The sequence below is a fragment of the Chiloscyllium plagiosum genome, unplaced genomic scaffold (assembly GCF_037043375.1).
Source record: "Chiloscyllium plagiosum isolate Xiang-an unplaced genomic scaffold, Cpla_swu_hap1 HiC_scaffold_27, whole genome shotgun sequence".
Classification (NCBI taxonomy): Eukaryota; Metazoa; Chordata; class Chondrichthyes; order Orectolobiformes; family Hemiscylliidae; genus Chiloscyllium; species Chiloscyllium plagiosum.
Window position 1 is genome coordinate 31969010 of NW_028270165.1, and position 19168 is coordinate 31988177.

Here is a 19168-nt window from a genome sequence, read left to right on the forward strand (position 1 = left end):
TAGTCGGAGGTTCGATGTGAACTTATTGGGCCAAATGGCCTGTTTCCATACTGTAGGGACTCGAAAAGAATGATACGTTAGATACTCCATGAACACTCTCCACACCTATACACTTACCCTTTTCAAGACTACTGAACTGAACAAGTTGATTGTGAGAGCCTTGGGGTAGAAACAGACAGAAATCTGGCGATTAGCGAACTGAGAGAGGGTTTATCATAGGGAGAAGTTGAAAGAATATGCATCGATAGCCCATGAGAGTGATGTCTTTTGGCTGTCGATGAAAAGAAAAGAAATCGAGACCCCAAAAATCCAGAGTAGTGATTTTCTGAGGAAGGTGAGGTGAGGAGATAAGAACTATTAGTGTTCAAACATTGTTTCCGAGCAAGAGGGAGGAAAAGATGCTGTTTAGTATAAAGTTATTGCTCTGATAGTGATAGAATGAAGAAAAATCAGTATTGCACAGAAACAGGCCCTTCACCCCACCAAGTAAAGAAAGCCATTGTATAGGAACTCTCTGAGGCAAGAAAGACCAAAAGGCGACGAACAGTACGGAAATCGCTTCCTTGAGAGCAGAAGACTGATAGACATTGATGATTATGCAAATAAGATGTTAAGATTAACAACTGAGGCACATCTATCTTCATGTCAATATTTCGCTGAGGGTAATAAACCAAGAAACAAACATCAGTCCTCATTAATTTAGCCTAAATAAGCCAATGAAATTCGAATATCAGTGTACATACACCATTCTGTGCAATCACTGAGGAGAGGGATGAGGAAGTAAAATAATTTGCTGAGGACGGGGACTGAGAATGCCCAATTATCTCGCCTGAGGAAAGGTTCCGACCGAAACCAGTGGTAGCGTGTAAAATTCTCCCGCAGTCAAGAGAGAAAAGCAGACTAACATTATCAGTTAGACTTTTTATATGTTGTCGTGGAAAGGGACCGAAAATCTTGCCAGTGTAGTGATAGTTCCAAAAGGGATCGTGACAAAAAGGGCAGACATCAGATTGTAAGTATTTCTCTGAGGTAGAAAGGCGGAGAGACATGAAACAGGATGCCAGTCTGTCCCTGATAGAAAGCAACTGAAAGACAGACCTAATAGATAGATGTTCAATGGAGGAATAAACACCTGTATGTTAACATTCAGTGTTCAACTATCTCTGTAATGGTGGGGAACAAGGAAACATTTTGCTGTCGACAGATATTCCTATCGTAATAATTTTACTTGTTTGTGATTTTTTTTTAAAAATAGTGGGCGAAAATGAAAAAGATCTGCTTGAAACACAGGGTTTTACATGAATCATTGCATACTTTGAAAATAAGTGACACCTATTATTAACACTGTTCATGTGGCTGTGCGTTCCAGCAATGTGGAAATGATTCTGATCCTAGGAGTTATTTACAAATGAAGTTGCTTGGTTTATGGAGCAGTGACGAGTTATCAATGACAAAAGTCCTCCGCTTGACAACAAATATATAATTAGTCATCGGGTAGTTAAACAGGTTGTGCTGTCAACAAAACAGAGAGAAACTTTCTCATGTTATAAAAAGACCCCGCAGGGCTGCAGTAGGCAGACTCACTCTCTCAGATCTCTGCAATAAATCATTTCAAAACTGAATAAGACAGCAAATTTTTCCGTTGTCAGTCAATGTAAGTTGTAACTTTGAATTGAGAAGCCAGAGACCCCGTACGCAAAAACCAAATGCCTTGGCCTCTTGCAAACCAATTGAAAGCATTCTGTGAAACGAATGCCGAGGAGAAGCCTCAGGATCAGCAAGAATCAACCCAAAAACATCTTGTAAACTGTGACGCGGGAACTGATTCCATCCACATCCTTTCTCTCTCTATGCCTGTGTGTTTGTGTGCGTGTATCAGGAGTTTTAAAAGAGTTTAATTTTTTAACGTATAGTGTGATGCTGGTGGTATATAATTGCTTATCTGTTACTAGCATCTAATTAGCTAATAAATCTAATTTGCACATGTTCTTCTTGAGGATAGAAATCCGTTCCATGCTTTCCATCAATCTGGTTCTAAAAATTAAGTAGTTTATAGTTTTGTGTGTATACTAAAAGAAAAAAAGTAACTCCCAGGATGACTCCAAGAAGGCTGGGGCTTCATTTCGACTGTGTCGTGCAATGAGTGGTGACATCACTGAGGTGGAATACAAGAAACATCTATCAACACACAGTTACATATGTATGCATGTGCGTGTGTAGATGTACATATGCATTTTATTTATAGGTATATATATATAGAATATTTTATGCATGCGACGATGCTGTCACTTTAAAAAAGGTATTTTGACCTTATTTTTGAAAAGAAGCTGCAAGGCAGAAGTTCTGAACTGACAACTGAAGACAATTTAAGTAAACAAGTTGTGAGGCATTTAGATATTGAAAAATTGGAAGAATGGAAGCAGCCTGATGGATGTGGTCAGTGATCACGGATCCAGATTTCTTGTTTTTTTTTTATCAGTAACTCAGAAGCTTTTTGGGTTCTCAAGAGCTCCAGTAATTGTCTCTTGGCTGCTACACTCTGAATTTTCTCTTAATGTTTCTTTCTCCTAAAGAACTGCATGCGAGAATCTGTGTCTGAATTTACCTTTTTGCCAAATAATCTGTTTATGGGATGCTACGATATTGGAACAGTCAATTAGTAGTAGGTACTATATCTACTAGTGTCAAAGAGTTATAGAGATACACAAGATGGAAACATATCCTTTGGTCCAACTCATCCCAGTCGACCAGATGTCCCAAATAAATCTCGTCCCGTTTGTCAGCATTTGGCACTTATGCCTCTAAATCCTTTCCACACCAAGATGCCATTGCAATATTGTGATTCTAAAAGTCCTAACCACTTCCTCTGGCAGCTCATCCAATTAATGCACTGTCCGATGTATGAACCAGGTTCCCCCGGGGTTCTTTTTAATTTTTTAACATCTCGTCTTAAACCTATGCCCTCTACCTTTGGACTCCCCCATCCCCGAAAAAAAAGACCTTGTCTATTTACCTTATTTGTGCCCCTCATGATTTTATAAACTTCTTTCAACCCACCCATCGGCCTCCTACGCTCCAGAGAAAATACCCTAGTCTATTCAGCCTCTCCCTGTAAGCTCAAACCTTCCAAATCAGTTACCATTTTTGCAAATATTTTCTGAACAATTTCAAGTTTCACAACACCCTTCTTATAGCAGGGAGACCGGAATTGCACACGGCATTCCAATAGTGGCCTCAGGCATGTTCTGTACAGCCACAGCATGACCTCCCACTCCTCACTCGCCTATCGACCTGCGACTTCACTTTCAAGGAACCATGTATCTGCACTCCAAGTACTCGTTTCTTTAGCAATACTCAGCAGATCTTACCATTAGATATATAAATTGTGCCCTGATTTGCCTTTCCAAAATGCAGCACCCCACATTTATCTAAATTAAACTCCACAGGCTAGTTTTCGCCCCATTTCCCAATCTGAACAACATTCTGTTGCACTCTGAAGTAACCTTCTTCGCTGTCGATTTATTTGGTTAAGTTTTCAAGTAATGAAGTTATTCTAAATTCCTTTTTGTTTTGTTTGTATTTTAACCATAGCGTTTAAACACATTGTGGTTTGCTTAACTTCGAGTAATTTGACACGCACTGTAATAAATATGTAACTCCGTGATTATTTCTTTCAATACACTACTTCTTCCAAACATTATTGCTTCATTATACATGGGAATATTTGGTTTGATTGCATAGACCATCTGATGTACAGTTCATCAGGCACCCTTTTTCCAATGTTAAATCAGGATAAAATAAACAACTGCAATAGCACCTACCTTAGAGCAATGGTCCAAATCTAGCTTTCTAACTACTCGATTGTCAGTGTGACGCGTTAACAATAATATGGACAGATAACAACAAGAGACTACATAAATGTCTTATCTTGAAGCAAATGATGAATAGTTCCAAGTCGCAGTCACATTACACGTATTTGTTTTTATAACTCTTTCCTTGATGATGAAGACAAAACATTCGTTTTGTCGTTTTCGCATTTTGAGCAGAGGTCATGCAATTACAATAAACTAATTTCTTTTGAAGATGCTTGGCTAATGACAGAAAATAAATAGGCGACATAATGGTTTTATGTGCAGTTAAACTTCCATGTAGGACTAATATCTAAATATATTAATAGGTGGAAAGATAGATATAAAGGTAAATAGGTGGCTAGATAGATAGATAAATAGCTAAAGAGGGAGAGTCAAGCATCGCTACAGAACAGTAAACATTATTGCAGTAAACTGACAGATTGCCACATATGCAAACGAGATGTACAATGAATTTGCGTGTGAATTACAATTTATATGATGTTTGTGGAAAATTCTTGGATTCATCTCCAGGTATGGAAATTTCAATGTTGTTTTGATAGCAGTTCTATTGCAGCTGGACCAACACATAATCACAAATATCAGGGCTTGTAAGTTGTAAGTGAATCTAAGCTTATGACTTATTTATGCAATCTTTCAGATTGTGAACCACTGCCTCAGGCCATTCAGCACAAAGTCCAATTCTACCAATCTCTCATTGTCGAAAGGAAAACCCATATCCTTTGTCAGTATGGATCTTCATATGTGGGGCACACTTCAACTGATCATTTGCTTTTGCTATTGCTTTACAATTCTCTTCATGTATGTTCAAAGATTTTCACACAGAAGGTCACAATCTTTCGTTTCACCACACTTTGAATATCTTTTGCCTCAAAAGTGTACGAACATCTAATGTTTCCCTCAATGCACAGATGATAATGCTCTGTGTCATATACATATAATCTTCATGTTATGAATTCAACTCCTTGATACTTTTAGATTTGCTTGAAGTAGTCCATCATCCCAACCATTCATGTACATTTTTACATAAGTTCAAACTTGTAGATATAACTCCTGCAGAAAGCCAAAATTGCGAAATGGAATACAAGGAATTAAAAAATCAGCTAGGAGCAAGAACAGGCTGTTCTACATATGAATATGTGCCATCAACGAGAATTGAACTTCGTCTAATTCCCTCAATCACTACCTGTATGATTTGAAATTGATTTCCTGCAAACCTGGTCTAATATCCATTTTATACGTTCACATATCTCCGGTTCCAGCATTTTCATGACATGCAGATCCAGATCAATGTAATTTTCTATATTAAACAGAAACCCAGCCGATCTGCATCTCTGTACGATGTATGAATGCAACTAATTACTTTTACACCTTACCTAAAACAAGTTATATATCTCTCTCCAATTGGCAGCCAATTTAGTTTTTCATAAAGCAAATAAGCCCACCTTCTCAACCCAAACGTCATGGCTACATTCTCTCATAGCTGGAAAATTCTGAGAAGACATGTGCGCATGTGCTCAGGGATCACCATTTCTTGACCTTGATTAATGCTTCAAGTGACGAGTTTTTCGAAGTACCCAATTATATGATGAGATTCATCATCAAAGTATGGAAAATTTCACGTGAACTGACACCTGATTCATGTTAGATTGTAATGTGAGGTCAGGCTGTTCAAAAATATAATGACACTCGATGTCCTGCAGGCGAAGGAAATCGTAATTCTTAAAAAAGTCATTTATTGTCAGATGGAATTGGTAGACAGTTTCTGCTTTTTTACTTAAAGTAGGAGGTTACAAGTTTTGAAAGTCTGTTTGCAATAGCACATTATCTGCTGCAGAGTGGGACTGGGGATCCATGTAACCAATAAAATCAGGGAGATGAGCAAGAAACAGAAGTATCAATGTATATAATAACTCAATATATCTAAGCCTTTTTCACCATGCTTGATGCCTCGATCATCTTTCTGTGAGGCTGGATGTGATTCCGGGATACAGAAAGTGAATGTCATTGCATTATGCACTGCCCAGAGCAGTCGTGCTGGACTGCGATAAAGAGAGTAATGGAACGATGCTGCACCAGTGCAATCAGCACAACAATTTCATTGAGATTGACATCACCCATGAGCATAATGGAATAGGGACGAGTCTTACGTTTGCATATCAGTGGAGAACAGTCAATCATCATGAATTTTGCCAGAGCGGCGAGGAGAGAAGGAGTGGTGAAGCGAGGGCTGACGGGAAGGGTGAGTTTTCCCCCATTAATAGGGACTGAACTCGCGAGTCGGGCCTCCATTTGCTGAGAGGTGCGAGGGAAGAGCGGAGGACTTCTTAGGAAGTCATATATTTGTGTGGTTGCGCTACCCAAAACACTACTCGGGTAGTGTCTCCCACCCATCCTCCTCCTCTAACCAAAAAAAAGTTCTGTGCGCCAGATTGGTAAGGTAACGAGTTTATTTTTTATTCCTTATTTTTTCAACAGTCTCTTTGGGAATTTAGAATCGTGGGAATGGAGGTGAGGGCAGTTGAATGTTCCTCCTGCAGAATGTGTGAGGTAAGTGTCACCACTAATGTCCCTGCTGACGACAACTGCGGGAAGTGCACCCAACTCCAGCTCCTCGAAAACCGCGTTAGGAAACTGGAGCTAGAGCTGGATGAACTTCGGATCATTCGGGAGGCAGAGGGGATTATTAAGAGGAGTTACAGGGAGGTAGTCATTCCTCAGGTACAAGAAAAAGGCAGATGGGTTACAGTCAGGGGACGGAAAGGGTACCGGCAGGCAGTGCAGGGCTCCCCTGTGGCCATTCCCCTCAACAATAAGTATACCGATTTGGATACAGTTGGGGGGACGACTTACCAGGGGAAAGGAGAGGGGCAGGGCTCTGGCACAGAGTCTGTCCCTGCTGCTCAGGAGGGAAGAGGAACAGAGCAGTAGTCATTGGGGACTCCATAGTTAGGGGGAGAGATAGGAGGTTCTGTGGGGACGAGAGAGACTCACAGTTGGTGTGTTGCCTCCAAGGTGCCAGGGTTCGTGATGTCTCTGATCGTGTTTTTGGGATCCTTAAGGAGGAGGGGGAGCAGACCCAAGTCGTGGTCCACATAGTCACCAACGACTAGGTAGGAAGAGAGATCAGGATTTAAGGCAGCAATTCAGAGAGCTAGGATGGAACCTTAGAACTAGGACGAACAGAGTTGTTGTCTCTGGTTTGTTGCCCGTGCCACGTGCTAGTGAGGCGAGGAATAGGGAGAGAGAGGAATTGAAAACGTGGCTACAGGCATGGTGCAGGAGGGAGGGTTTTGGATTCTTGGATAATTCCGGCTCTTTCTGGGGTAGCTGGGACCTCTGCAAGCAGGATGGTCTTCATCTGAACCAGAGAGGTACCAATATCCTGGGGAGAAAATTCGCTAAGGCTACTGGGGTGGGTTTAAACTAATCCAGCATGGGGATGGCAACCAAAATTGCAGTTCGAATACAGAAAAGGTGGAGAGTAGAGAAGTCCAAAATCAAGTGTCAGGGACGCATGAATGGCACCGGCAAGCAAGAAGTTGGTTTGAAGTGTGTCTACTTCAACGCCAGGAACATCTGGAATAAGGTGGATGAACTTGCAGCATGGGTTGGTACCTGGGACTTGGATGTTGTGGCCATTTCGGAGACACGGAGAGAGCAGGGACAGGAATGGTTGTTGCAAGTTCCAGGATTTAGATGTTTCAGTAAGAACAGAGAAGATGGTAAAAGAGGGGGAGGTGTGGCATTGTTGGTCAAGGACAGTATTGCGATTGCAGAAAGGATGTTTGGGGACTCGTCAACTGAGGTAGTGTGGGCTGAGGGTAGAAACAACAAAGGAGAGGTCATCCTGTTGGGAGTTTTCTATAGGCCTCCGAATAGTTCCAGAGATGTAGAGGAAAGGATAGCAAAGATGATTCTCGATAGGAGTGAGAGAGACAGGAAGTTGTCATGGGGGACTTGAACTTTCCAAATATTGACAGGGAACACTATAGTACGAGTACTATTGATGGGTCAGTTTTTGTCCAGTGAGTGCAGGAGGGCTTCCTGACACAATATGTAGACAGGCCAACGGGGGTGAAGCTGCATTAGATTTAGTACTGTGTAATGAGCCCGGCCAGGTATTAGACTTGGAAGTAGGTGAGCACTTTGGTGATAGCGATCACAATTCTGTTATGTTTACTTTAGTGATAGAAATGGATAGGTGAATGCCACTGGTCAAGAGTTACAACTGGAGAAAGGCAATTACGATGCGATTAGGCAAGATTTAGGAAGCATAGGAAGGGGAAGGAAACTGCAGGGGATGGGCACATTAGACATGTGGAGCTTATTCAAGGAAAAGCTCCTGAGTGTCCTAGATAAGTATGTACCTGTCGGGGAGGGAGGAAATGGTAGAACGTGGGAGCCGTGGTTTACGAAGGAAGTGGAATCTCTGGTCAAGAGGAAGAAGAAGGCTTATGTTAGGATGAGATGTGAAAGCTCAGTTAGGGCGCTTGAGGATTACAAGGTAGCCAGGAAAGACCTAAAGAGAGAGCTCAGAAGAGCCAAGAGGAGACACGAGAAGCTGTTGGCGGATAGGATCAGGGTAAACCCTAAGGCTTTCTGTAGGTATTTAAGGAATAAAATAATGACGAGAGTAAGATTAAGGCCAACCAAGGGTAGTAGTGAGAAGTTGTGTGTGGAGTCAGCGGAGATAGGGGAAATACTAAATGAATATTTTTCGACAGTATTCACTCTAGAAAACGACAATTTTGTCGAGAAGAGTATTGAGATACAGGCTACTAGACTAGGTGGGATTGAGGTTCACAAGGAAGCGGTATTAGAAATCTTGCAGGGTGTGAAAATAGATAAATCCCCTAGGCCGGATGGGATTTATCCTAGGAGCCTCTCGGAAACCAGGGAGGAGATTAACGAGCCTTTGACATTGATCTTTAAATCGTAATTGTCTACAGGAATAGTGCCAGAAGACTGGAGGATAGCAAATGTGGCTCCCCTGTTCAAGAAGGGGAGTAGAGTCAACCCTGGTAATTATATACCAGTTAGCCTACTTCAGTTGTTGGTAAAGTGTTGGAAAAGGTTATAAGTGATAGGATTTATAATAATCTAGAAAAGAATAATTTGATTAGGGATAGTCAGCACAGTTTTGTGAAGGGTAGATCGTGCCTCACAAACCTTACTCGATTGCCGAGCCTTCGTCATTTTTATAAACGATCTGGATGAAGGTGTAGAAGGGTGGATTAGTAAATTTGCAGACGACACTAAGGTCGGTGGAATTGTGGCTAGTATCGAAGGATTTTGTAGGTTACAGAGAGACATAGATAAGCTGCTGAGCTGGGCTGAAGGGTGGCAAATGGAGTTTAATGCGGACAAATGTGAGGTGATTCACTTTGGTCGGAGTAACCAGAATGCAAAGTACTGGGCTAATGGTAAGATTCTTGGTAGTGTAGATGAGCAGCGAGATCTCGGTGTCCAGGTACACAGATCCTTGGAAGTTTCCACCCAGGCTGACAGAGTTGTTAAGAAGGCATACAGTGTTTTATGATGCTGTTCCAAATACCCGCAACAATCAACATAATCCCCCCTTGGCAAAATGGGCAAAATCAAACAAGGTGTCTTACAGGAGAGAGAGAGTCAGCATGGAACACCTTCTTCCACGTAGCTCTTTCTTGGACGAGCAAACTCAAAGCAGACTGACTGCTTTCAGTGAACATCCAGACTGCCAAAACCAAACCATTGAGAATTCCCGTTAAACAATAGGAACAGCAAAAAAAAAGAGATGGCAGCAAGATGGCAAAAATGCAATGGTGCACATGGAGAGATTTGTCAATTGACATAAATGTTAATATGGAGAAATGAGAGTTCAAGCATGTGTTCTTGAATAATATCAAATTGATTATTCCTTTGGCTGTGACAAGCAGAATTATAGTTATGCCATTCACGACTCGTTTGACCCATCATTGGTAGCAGTAGCAAATCATTCTTTGACAATGCAGAAATCATTGCACTGAATAGTCTACTCATTCTGCTCCCTCATATCTTTCAACAAATATTTTGAAATCAGCCAAGTATCTATATTAGAGGAACCAGCGTTTGACATTCGATAGTGTTCGCGGTGTTACCAGTAAACGTTCATAAACCTGTTTAATTTGAAGCTATGGGCTTTAATAAGGTGCGCAATCAACACTGAAGACTTTGAATTCCTGAATATGTGACGCTGCATTCACATATCTGATAGGTTTACTCCATTAGTGATACAAAAAATATCCACGGATAGAGATGGAGGAGCTTTGGTTTTCAGTTCGTTGTGTTATTCTAAAGGAATGCCTACGTACATCTTTTTTGCTACCCCAATGTGTGAGGCAGCTCTCCTAGCTTCGATGCCAGACTCTGCATCGGGTAGAAAATACATTATCTGTATCCATTGTGCTTTCATTAGTCCCTGACTGTTTCCATGGTGGTTTCTTTTAATCTTTTCGAACTGATTGATAGTACAGATTGTTTTTCATGGTCACTTCAGAGAACAGAAAGCAGATGCAATCCATCATACAAAGGTTCGTGCTAGCTATTAGCCAGATCAGAGCTTTTCTGCCAGTAATTCCTTTAAGTGCTGCGATGCATGCAGCACTTCAGAGGTAAAGATAAAAGCAGTCACTGTAACTTGCTTCCCCAATGAATTTTAGCAATGCATATGGTGATGTCACCTAACTTATTTTGTTCAGTGACTATGAGTAACATTAATGATGTCTCTTGGTATTTAACATCCGCTATAATAAAGAATCCTCCGGTTGGTACACTGCACATTTGTGGCACTTCAAATAGACTTCTTCATTTCTCATTAGAAAATGCATGCTCCACCAAGAGGCCTGGTATATGCAATTTATTACACAACTCTTGCAGCAATCGCTGTTCCTGGTAAAGTATTGCAGCAATTAGTCATTTTAAGATTGAAAGTCAGGTTTTATTTCAATGTTAAATCGCTGGCATTCAGCTCTGATTATACACCTCGCCGGAAATTATTCTCTGGAATAATACGGAAATTAGAGGACTAATTTATGAGTAAAAGTTCATAAATGTACTTTGAAATATTGGATGTAGATGAATGTAATGAATCGGATGTCGGTTAGTTCACGGTTAGAATCTGTTGCAGAATAACGTCAGCATTATCGGCTTATCTGTGTTCCAGCTGAGGCGGTTCTCTTTTGCACCCTTGCCATTACCCCCCCCCCAAAAAAAATTACAAAACACATGGATAACAACATTGGCGAAACAAGGAGAATATAAAGAATGAAATGCAATTATTTTACTGAATAACCTGTAAAATCGATGCTATTGACTTCAAATTCGAGTTCAGATACCCAGTCATAATCTCATAGTACACATTTTCATACTAAAACCTGCTGAGCATTTCCAGGAACTTCGGCTTTTGTTTCTACTTTACAGCAACCGCAGTTTTTCCTCTTGTCACACGAAGTCTTCGTTTTACTGGTCTCCCACAGTTCAGCAATTGAGGCTGACGTTCAATATAAAACGTTAAAAATCACAATGACTTCTTTGTGCGAAAACAGTCCTGGTTTTGAGATCTGGGCGGGTGAATAGAGTTTTCTAGACATCTCATTTGTGTAATTCAGCAGGAGAACAGATTCAAAGGATTGAATAGACTGGCCCTGTTCACTTGTAATTATCTTGTTAATTGTCTTTCAAACAAGCAGTTACCTTTCGCGTTTTGTAAAACGTAGCAACTGTCCTTCTCGCCAATAGCAGCACCACTAGTTTTAGGAATGTGAATGGAAGCTGATGATTTGCAACCTGATCTACAGAATTAAGCATTGCATGTGAAAGTAACAAAACATTAGTTGATAGACATGAGTGTAGGAATAACACAGAAACACGTAGGTAACAGACGTTTTTCTATGATTGATATACAATTGTTATTTTGCTTTTATTGTCATTTAAAACATTGGTCTCGATAAACAAATTATCGACAGCCATGGATTCGGAAGGGCTTGTTGCAGTGTTATGATTGAAGTTACTTAATACTCTGCTGTCTTCTTAGTCATAATATAAATGAACAACTGATGATGTAAAATACTGACTACTGAAAATTGAATCTGATCTTAAAGATTGGAATTATTCATAGCAAATTAAATCTCAAAACATTCATTGCAGTAAGAGAAGAGATTGCAATCATTACTTCATCTTTCCCAAAAAGATGCATCTTAGGCTCCCAAATGTCCTATTTGTTTTTTTTCTCTCGGTTCTCATGTAAAGTTTCCACTTATGGTTGAACGCTGAAAATTTCTCACCCCAGAGACCACATCCTAAAGACTTCTTCAAATAGGGTTTTGAAAGTATTTGTGGCCTGGGTTGTGGATGAGGTCGTAGATTTGTTTGTTGAGCTGGTGTGGTTTTCTGCAGACATTGTGTCGTCTCGCATAGTGATATCGTCAGTGCATCTTTGACACAGTGTTGATGCTCTGTCCCGCTTGGTATTTACGTGTCTCTGTTTTTGGGTACTTCAGATTCTGTATCGTAGTGGTTTGTATTTGGTGTCCAGTTCAATGTGTTTATTGATTCAGTTCTAGTTGGAATGCCAGGCTTCAATGAATGTCTCTGTTTAGCCTGAGCTCGGATGGATACATGGCCCCAGTTGAATCCGTGCCCTTCGCAACCTGTGTGGTTGGAAATGAGAGAGTACTGATCGTGTCTAGCAGTAGTGAGTTGACGTTCATGCACCAGTACGGTCAGTTTTCTTCCTGTTTTTCGTATGTAGTGTTTTTCACAGTCCTAGCAGGGCATCTTGTTGATAACGTTCATCCTGTTGGATGTGGGTGTTGGCTCTTTAAACTTTGTGAGGAGCTGGTGAAAGGTGTTTACTGCTGAGCGGGCCACAAATATTCCTAGGAATCTGAGTAGTCAGGTAATCATTTCTGACATTTCTTTGATTTACGGTATGGCCACTATCGTATCTGGTCATATAGTGTTTTCTTCTTTATGTTAGTTGTGTAAGTATGGGAGGATAGTACTCCTGGAGTAGCCGTTTCATTTGAATCCCTTGAACAGGTTGTGCCTTCTGGAGTTGTGGGTTGTTTCAGTGCGTTCTTGCTCGTTTAAATGTTTTTTAATGCAGTTTCGTTTGTAGGTGTTTGGATAGTTGTTGTTATAGTTCAGTATTTGATCTGTATGCATATTCTTCCTGCCCACACTGGTGTGGAGTTCACTGGTAGGTGTGCGTTCCACTAACACATTCAGGAAGATGAATCAGTTGTTGTTTTCTTCTTCGTGAGTGAATTTTCTTCCGGTGAGGATGCTATTCATTTGCTAATAGGTTCCTTTCAGTTGTGTACGTTCAGTAATGATAAAGGTGCCATCTGTATACCGGGTCCAGAGTTTGGGTTGGAACGTGGGGAGGTATAGTCCGTTCTAAGCCTTGCATTATTGCTTCTGCTCTCAGCCTGATATCGGTGACCCCATTGGTGTACCATTGATTTCTCTATAAACCTGTCCATTGAATATGAAGTGAGTAGTCAGGAATAGGTCCGATAATTTAAACATGCTGTTCTTGTTGATGCTGCGGATGTCGTCGGGTATCCTAGTAACCAGTTCGCCCAATAATATGGCAATGGTACTCTTGGCTATGTCGATGTCGATAGATGTAAAGAGCACTGTTACATCAAATGAAATCATTATTTTGTCCTCCTCAACATCATCAGAAACACCACAACAGAGGAAGACGAAATAATGATTCCACTTGATGAACCACACCAGCGTGGTGGACAAATCTATGAGCTAAGCTTATTCGAATACTTGCACCATTAATGGATCTTGGGTTTTTCACTTGTCATTTGAAACCTGAGTCATCCAACATGATCTCTGTATTAATTCTTAATCTTCATTAGTTTTGATTTATGCGATAAACAGTGTCAATTTACTCAAGCATACATTTGAAACCATAATGCAAAAGACGTGTTCTATCTTACCAGTCCTATAAAAGTCTGCAATTGTTTCACCTCAGATTGGTGAAGTTGTTTTTTGAAATGCTCACATATTCAGTATTGACGACGTATTGCCTTATGAAAAAAATTAGGTCTTACATGAAATTTTATCAACCATTATCCCAGGGTTTTGATACTTATTAATGATGACATTTATGAAGACTATCCAAAACCATGAATATTCAAACAAAATTATTTTCATGTACACTTTCGTCAATTGCAAGGCAATTGTTAAATAGTTTCGAATTTCTGGGACAACGTTCACAAAAAAGTCATAGTTGTTGGCAACAGCCAATGCACACTGGCTCAATTCTCTCAAAGATCTGTCAGCGGTTGAATCGCCATGAATGCACCTTAAATATATTTAATTCACTGAAATATGAATTTCAAAGGAATATTCTGAACATGAGTCACTGGACTCGAAATGAAACCCTGCTTCTCTCTCCATAAATTCTGCAGCAATTTCCATTTTGCTTGTTATTAATTTAAAATAGTTTTGAATTAAATCACATTGTTAGTTTGTTGAACCTGAGGTAGTTTTAAAAATTTATTAGTGTAAATCTGAATGTAATCATTGTTCATACTTCTAAGCTCCACAAGAATAACAAGTAAAACTGTTTGATATTTTGATATATTTCTTTTTTATGAGATGATGTGTAGTCATACAGCCATATGTCCTACACCACGGAGACAGGACCTTTGGACCAAACTGGTCCATGCCGACCAAAACTTCCATCTATGTTAACACCATTCCCTTGCACTTGGACCACATACTTCGAAAACTTTCCGATCCATTATTTATCCAAATGACTTTATAATATTGTTAATGTACCCGCCTCAACCACTTCCACTGGCAGTTTATTCCATATGCATACCATCCTCTGTGTAAAAGAGCTGTCCGTCAGGATACCTTCATTCTTTCCCCTCTCACCTTAAAATGATGGCTGCTTGTCTGAAATTCACCAACGCTTGGAAAAAGACTCAGGGCATTCATCATATTCATGCCTCTCATGATCTTATACACATCTAAAGGTCAGCTTCAGTTTCCTACGCTCTAAAGAAAAGAAGTCTCAGTTTGTCCAACCTCCCCCTATAACTCAGGCCATTGAGTCCTGGCAGAATCCTTGTACATTTCGTTTGCACTCTTTCCAGTTTAATAACACCCTTCCTCTGGCAAGATGCACAATACTCCGTGTGTGGCCTCACAAACATTCTCTACAACCGGAACATAACTTCCCGACTTCGATACACAATGATATCACCCTGAGTGATGAAGGCCAGTATACCAAAACTTTCTTCACTGCCCACTTTCAGAGAACCGTGAACATGAACTCCAAGCTACCTCTGTTCCACTACACTCCTTAAAGACGTGCCATTCGTCATGAAACCCCTACCTTGATTTGACTTTATAAAAGGCGAAACCTCACGCTTATGTATATTAAATTACGCTTGCTATTTTCAACTCACTTTTCCAGCTGAGCAAGCTCCTGCTGCAATTTTTGATAATCTTCCTCATTGTCACAATACTGCCTATTTTAGTGTTATCTGCAAACTTCTAATCATGCTTTCTACATTCTCATCCAAACCATTGACATAGATAACAAAAAGTAATGGGCCAATCACCAATGTATGATACAGTCTACGAGACACAGGCAAGCATTCTTCCACTGTTACCCTCTGCTTCCTACAATCAAGCCAATTGTGTATCCAATTTACCAGCTCTCCATGAATTCCATGCATTCTCACTTTCCACAGTAGTCTACCATGTGAAACCTTATCAAAGGCCTTACTGAAATCCATATAGTCTATGTTCACCGTCCTGCCCTCCTCAACCTTCCTGGACACTTCATCAAACAACTCTAACAAATTTGTGTGGCACGCTCTCCCATGCACAAATCCTTGCAGACTATTTCTAATCCAACCCTGTCTTTCAAAATGCATGCATATCTTATTTCTCAGAATCTTCTCAAGTAACTGACCCAGCACAGATGTTAGGTTTACTGGTCTATAGCTCCCAGGTTTTTGTTGCAGCCCTTCTTGAATAAAGGCATAACATTCGCTAACCTCCCATCTTCTACGACGTCACCTTTGGCTAACGATAACGTAAAAATGTCACCCTAGGCCACTGCAAGTTCTTCTCCAGTATCTTGTAGAGCCTTTGAATATATCTGATGAGGACCAGGAGATTTATCGACTTTCATAAATTCTCATAAATCCAAAACCTCCTCTACAGTGATAGTGATTGTCCCCAAGAAATGACCATTAACTTCCTCAAGTTCCAAAGACTTCATGTCTTTTTCGGTGGTAAACACAGACGATAAATATTCATTGATAATCTCACCTATCTCCTGCGGTTCTACACATACATGCCCACTAAGCTCCTTGAGCGGAACTATTCTTTCTCTAGTTATTCTTTTTCCATTCATAGACTTAAACAGCCTCTCTGGATTCACCCTAATCTTCTGAACCAAGGCTATCTTGTGCCTCCTTTTCACCCTCTTGATTTCCTTCTTCAATAAACTCTTGTATCCCCTATATCCATTCAATGATTCCCTTAATCCAAGCTGCCTGTACTTGGCCATACTTCCTTATTTTTTCTTGTCAAATCCTCAAAATCTCTTGTTATCCAGGGTTCCACATTCCTAACAAACCTGTGCTTCATCCTCACAGGAACATATCGACCTTCAACTCGAGCTATCTCACTTTTAAAGAGCTTGAATTAAAACAGTCCTGATCACTTCAAATTGCAGCTAGAAATTTTACGCATTATTACTCGTGTAAGTGTATCAGGTAACTTTTCTTCTCTCTTTCAGTTAATTTAGTGGCTATCGTGATCCTGGCACGAGGAAGATGTGGCCTCTCCCGATGTATCACTCAGTACTTGTTGTCCATGGCAGTGATGGATCTCCTGGTCATTATTACTGCAGTGATAATGAATCGTATTCCTGGTATTTATTCGCCAGGAAGTTTTCTGTTCATTACTCCCTTGTGTAGCCTCAGCATTGCATTGATTCATGCAAGTAGAGACAGTTCTGTCTGGTTAACAGTGGCTTTCACCTTTGACAGATCTGTAGCTATTTGTTGTCAGAAGCTGAAATTAAAATACCATTGAAAAAACTGCAGCATTTGTTATAGGGTTTGTTTGTGCACTGGGATGTTTGAAAAGTGTTCCCTGGTATTTTATACATGAGCCCATCTATGTAATTGATAATATCCCCTGGTATTGTAGACAGAAGAAAATTCGTTACACCTCAACAGCGTGGACAGTGTTTGATTGGTCTGATCGTATTTTAACACCCTGCCTCTCGTTCATTCTGATTATTTTGTTCAATGCTCTGACTGTCAGGCATATTCTCGTGAGCAGTGCTGCCCGAAGGAGACTGCGGACACAGAATAATAGGGAAGATTCAACTGACCCAGAAATAGAGAACCGGAGAAAGTCCATTGTTTTACTTTTCGCTATTTCTGGAAGTTTCATCCTTTTGTGGATGGCTTACGTTGTGCAGTTCTTTTATGACAGATTTACAAGTAATTACAATATCAAAAGCTTCAGTGACCCCAAGTTTATTCTGCAGGAAAGTGCAAACATGTTGCAGATGCTCAGTTGTTGCACAAACACGTTTATTTATTCAGTGACTCAGAGAAAATTCAGGGAGGAGATGAAGAGTATAGTGGAATATCCCCTAAACGTATTAAGAAAATTAGGTAAATGAAGAAATAATAAAAAAAAACCCTGTCTGCTTCATCCTATTATCTCCCTGTGTCTTGCAAATACAAGAATCAATGATCTGTTGACTCATGTCGAGAATCAAGAATTCCAATTTACTGATGTATGAACTTACACAGTGAGAAAATCTTTCTAACTTGCTGAAACTTGACTTCTGATATACGATCCCATTATACTCAAATTCAGTTTCCTACAAAGGGATTCCAATTTCCTGATTGGTAACATGCCTGAGCAGAATAAAACAAACATCAAAATTTACCGCGTTGTTTCTAGAAACTTTTGAGTTTGCTGATAATAAATATACATTTCCTAATTATGTGATAAGTTGGTTGCAGCCATGAGATCTTAATTTGTACCAACGAAACAAACATACTGTTGTACAGTCGCAGGTCAAATGGAAATTGTCTATTAAACCTTAAATAAAACTGCTAATTGTTGCATTAATTTAATGCTGTGCATCACTTCTGATCATGCAACATGCATTGTTGGATATCTCTTGGATCAATCAAATATGTGGTTCATCTGACTGGAGTTGTTTTGAGACTGCTAAGCACTAATTATGATTTTAAGAATGACTGTGTCAAAAGTATGCAACAAACGGGTAGGTTTGGTATTGATCGCTTGTAGGATCGGATCCAATGATGTTGAAAATAACTTATGTTGAAAAAATAAGCTGTGTGCCAAGCACGAGAATGTTAGTTTTAGATTATCACTGAAGGCAAGAGCAAGTTTGGGATTGCTTTATATTTCTGCATGGTTTTTCAGAGTGAGCATTTTCGTGGACTTATTTTAAAAATTTCATGATGTAATTTAGTCAATAATATTTCAGGACCAAAGTGAAGTAACCAGGCAGAGAGAATAATTTTGGATTAAGACAATGATTTGGTCAACGAGGACAGAAAAGCACCAGGACACGACAGAGAGAAAATAGGGTAGACCATACATCTGGTCCAACCTGTACAGACATTGAGCATGATCACCACTGATCTTAGGCTCCACGTGCACATTGCTGCCATTTCCAAAACTGATTGATTGATCGATTTATTGTTGTCATGTGTACGAAGATACAGTAAAATGTCGGGTTTGCGTGCTATCCAGGCAGATCATAGCAAACACAGTGCACCGGGGTAACAGAACAGATTTTAGTGTTGCAACCGCAGAGTTGGTGCAAGAGGGAGAGAGATGAGAATTAAACTTTTTGTGTGGGCGACCTTCAGGAGAGGGAAACGGAATAGGCAGACAATACATGGATCCCCTGTGGCCATTCCCCTCAATAACAAGTATACCGATTTGTATTCTGTTTTGGGGGGTGAAGGAGAGTTGACCTACCAAGGGGAAAGCAGTGATAGTCATAGGAGATTCAATGGTTAGAGGAACAGACAGGAGATTCCGTGGTTGCGATGGAGACTCCCAGATGGTATGTTGCTTTCCGGGTACCAGGGTAGGTGATCTCTCAGATTGAGTGTACAGGATTCATAAGCGGGAGGGGATGAGTAGCCACAAGTCATGGTACACATTGGTACCAATAATATAGCTAGGAAAAGCGAAGAGGGCCTGAAAAGTGAATATAGGGAGTTAGG

General features: G+C 40.3%; 1 pseudogene; it reads left to right on the top strand.

The window, feature by feature from the left end:
- Positions 1-10711: 10711 nt before the first annotated feature.
- On the top strand, positions 10712-17574 carry LOC148143534 (putative G protein-coupled receptor 139; annotated as a pseudogene).
- Positions 17575-19168: the final 1594 nt, after the last annotated feature.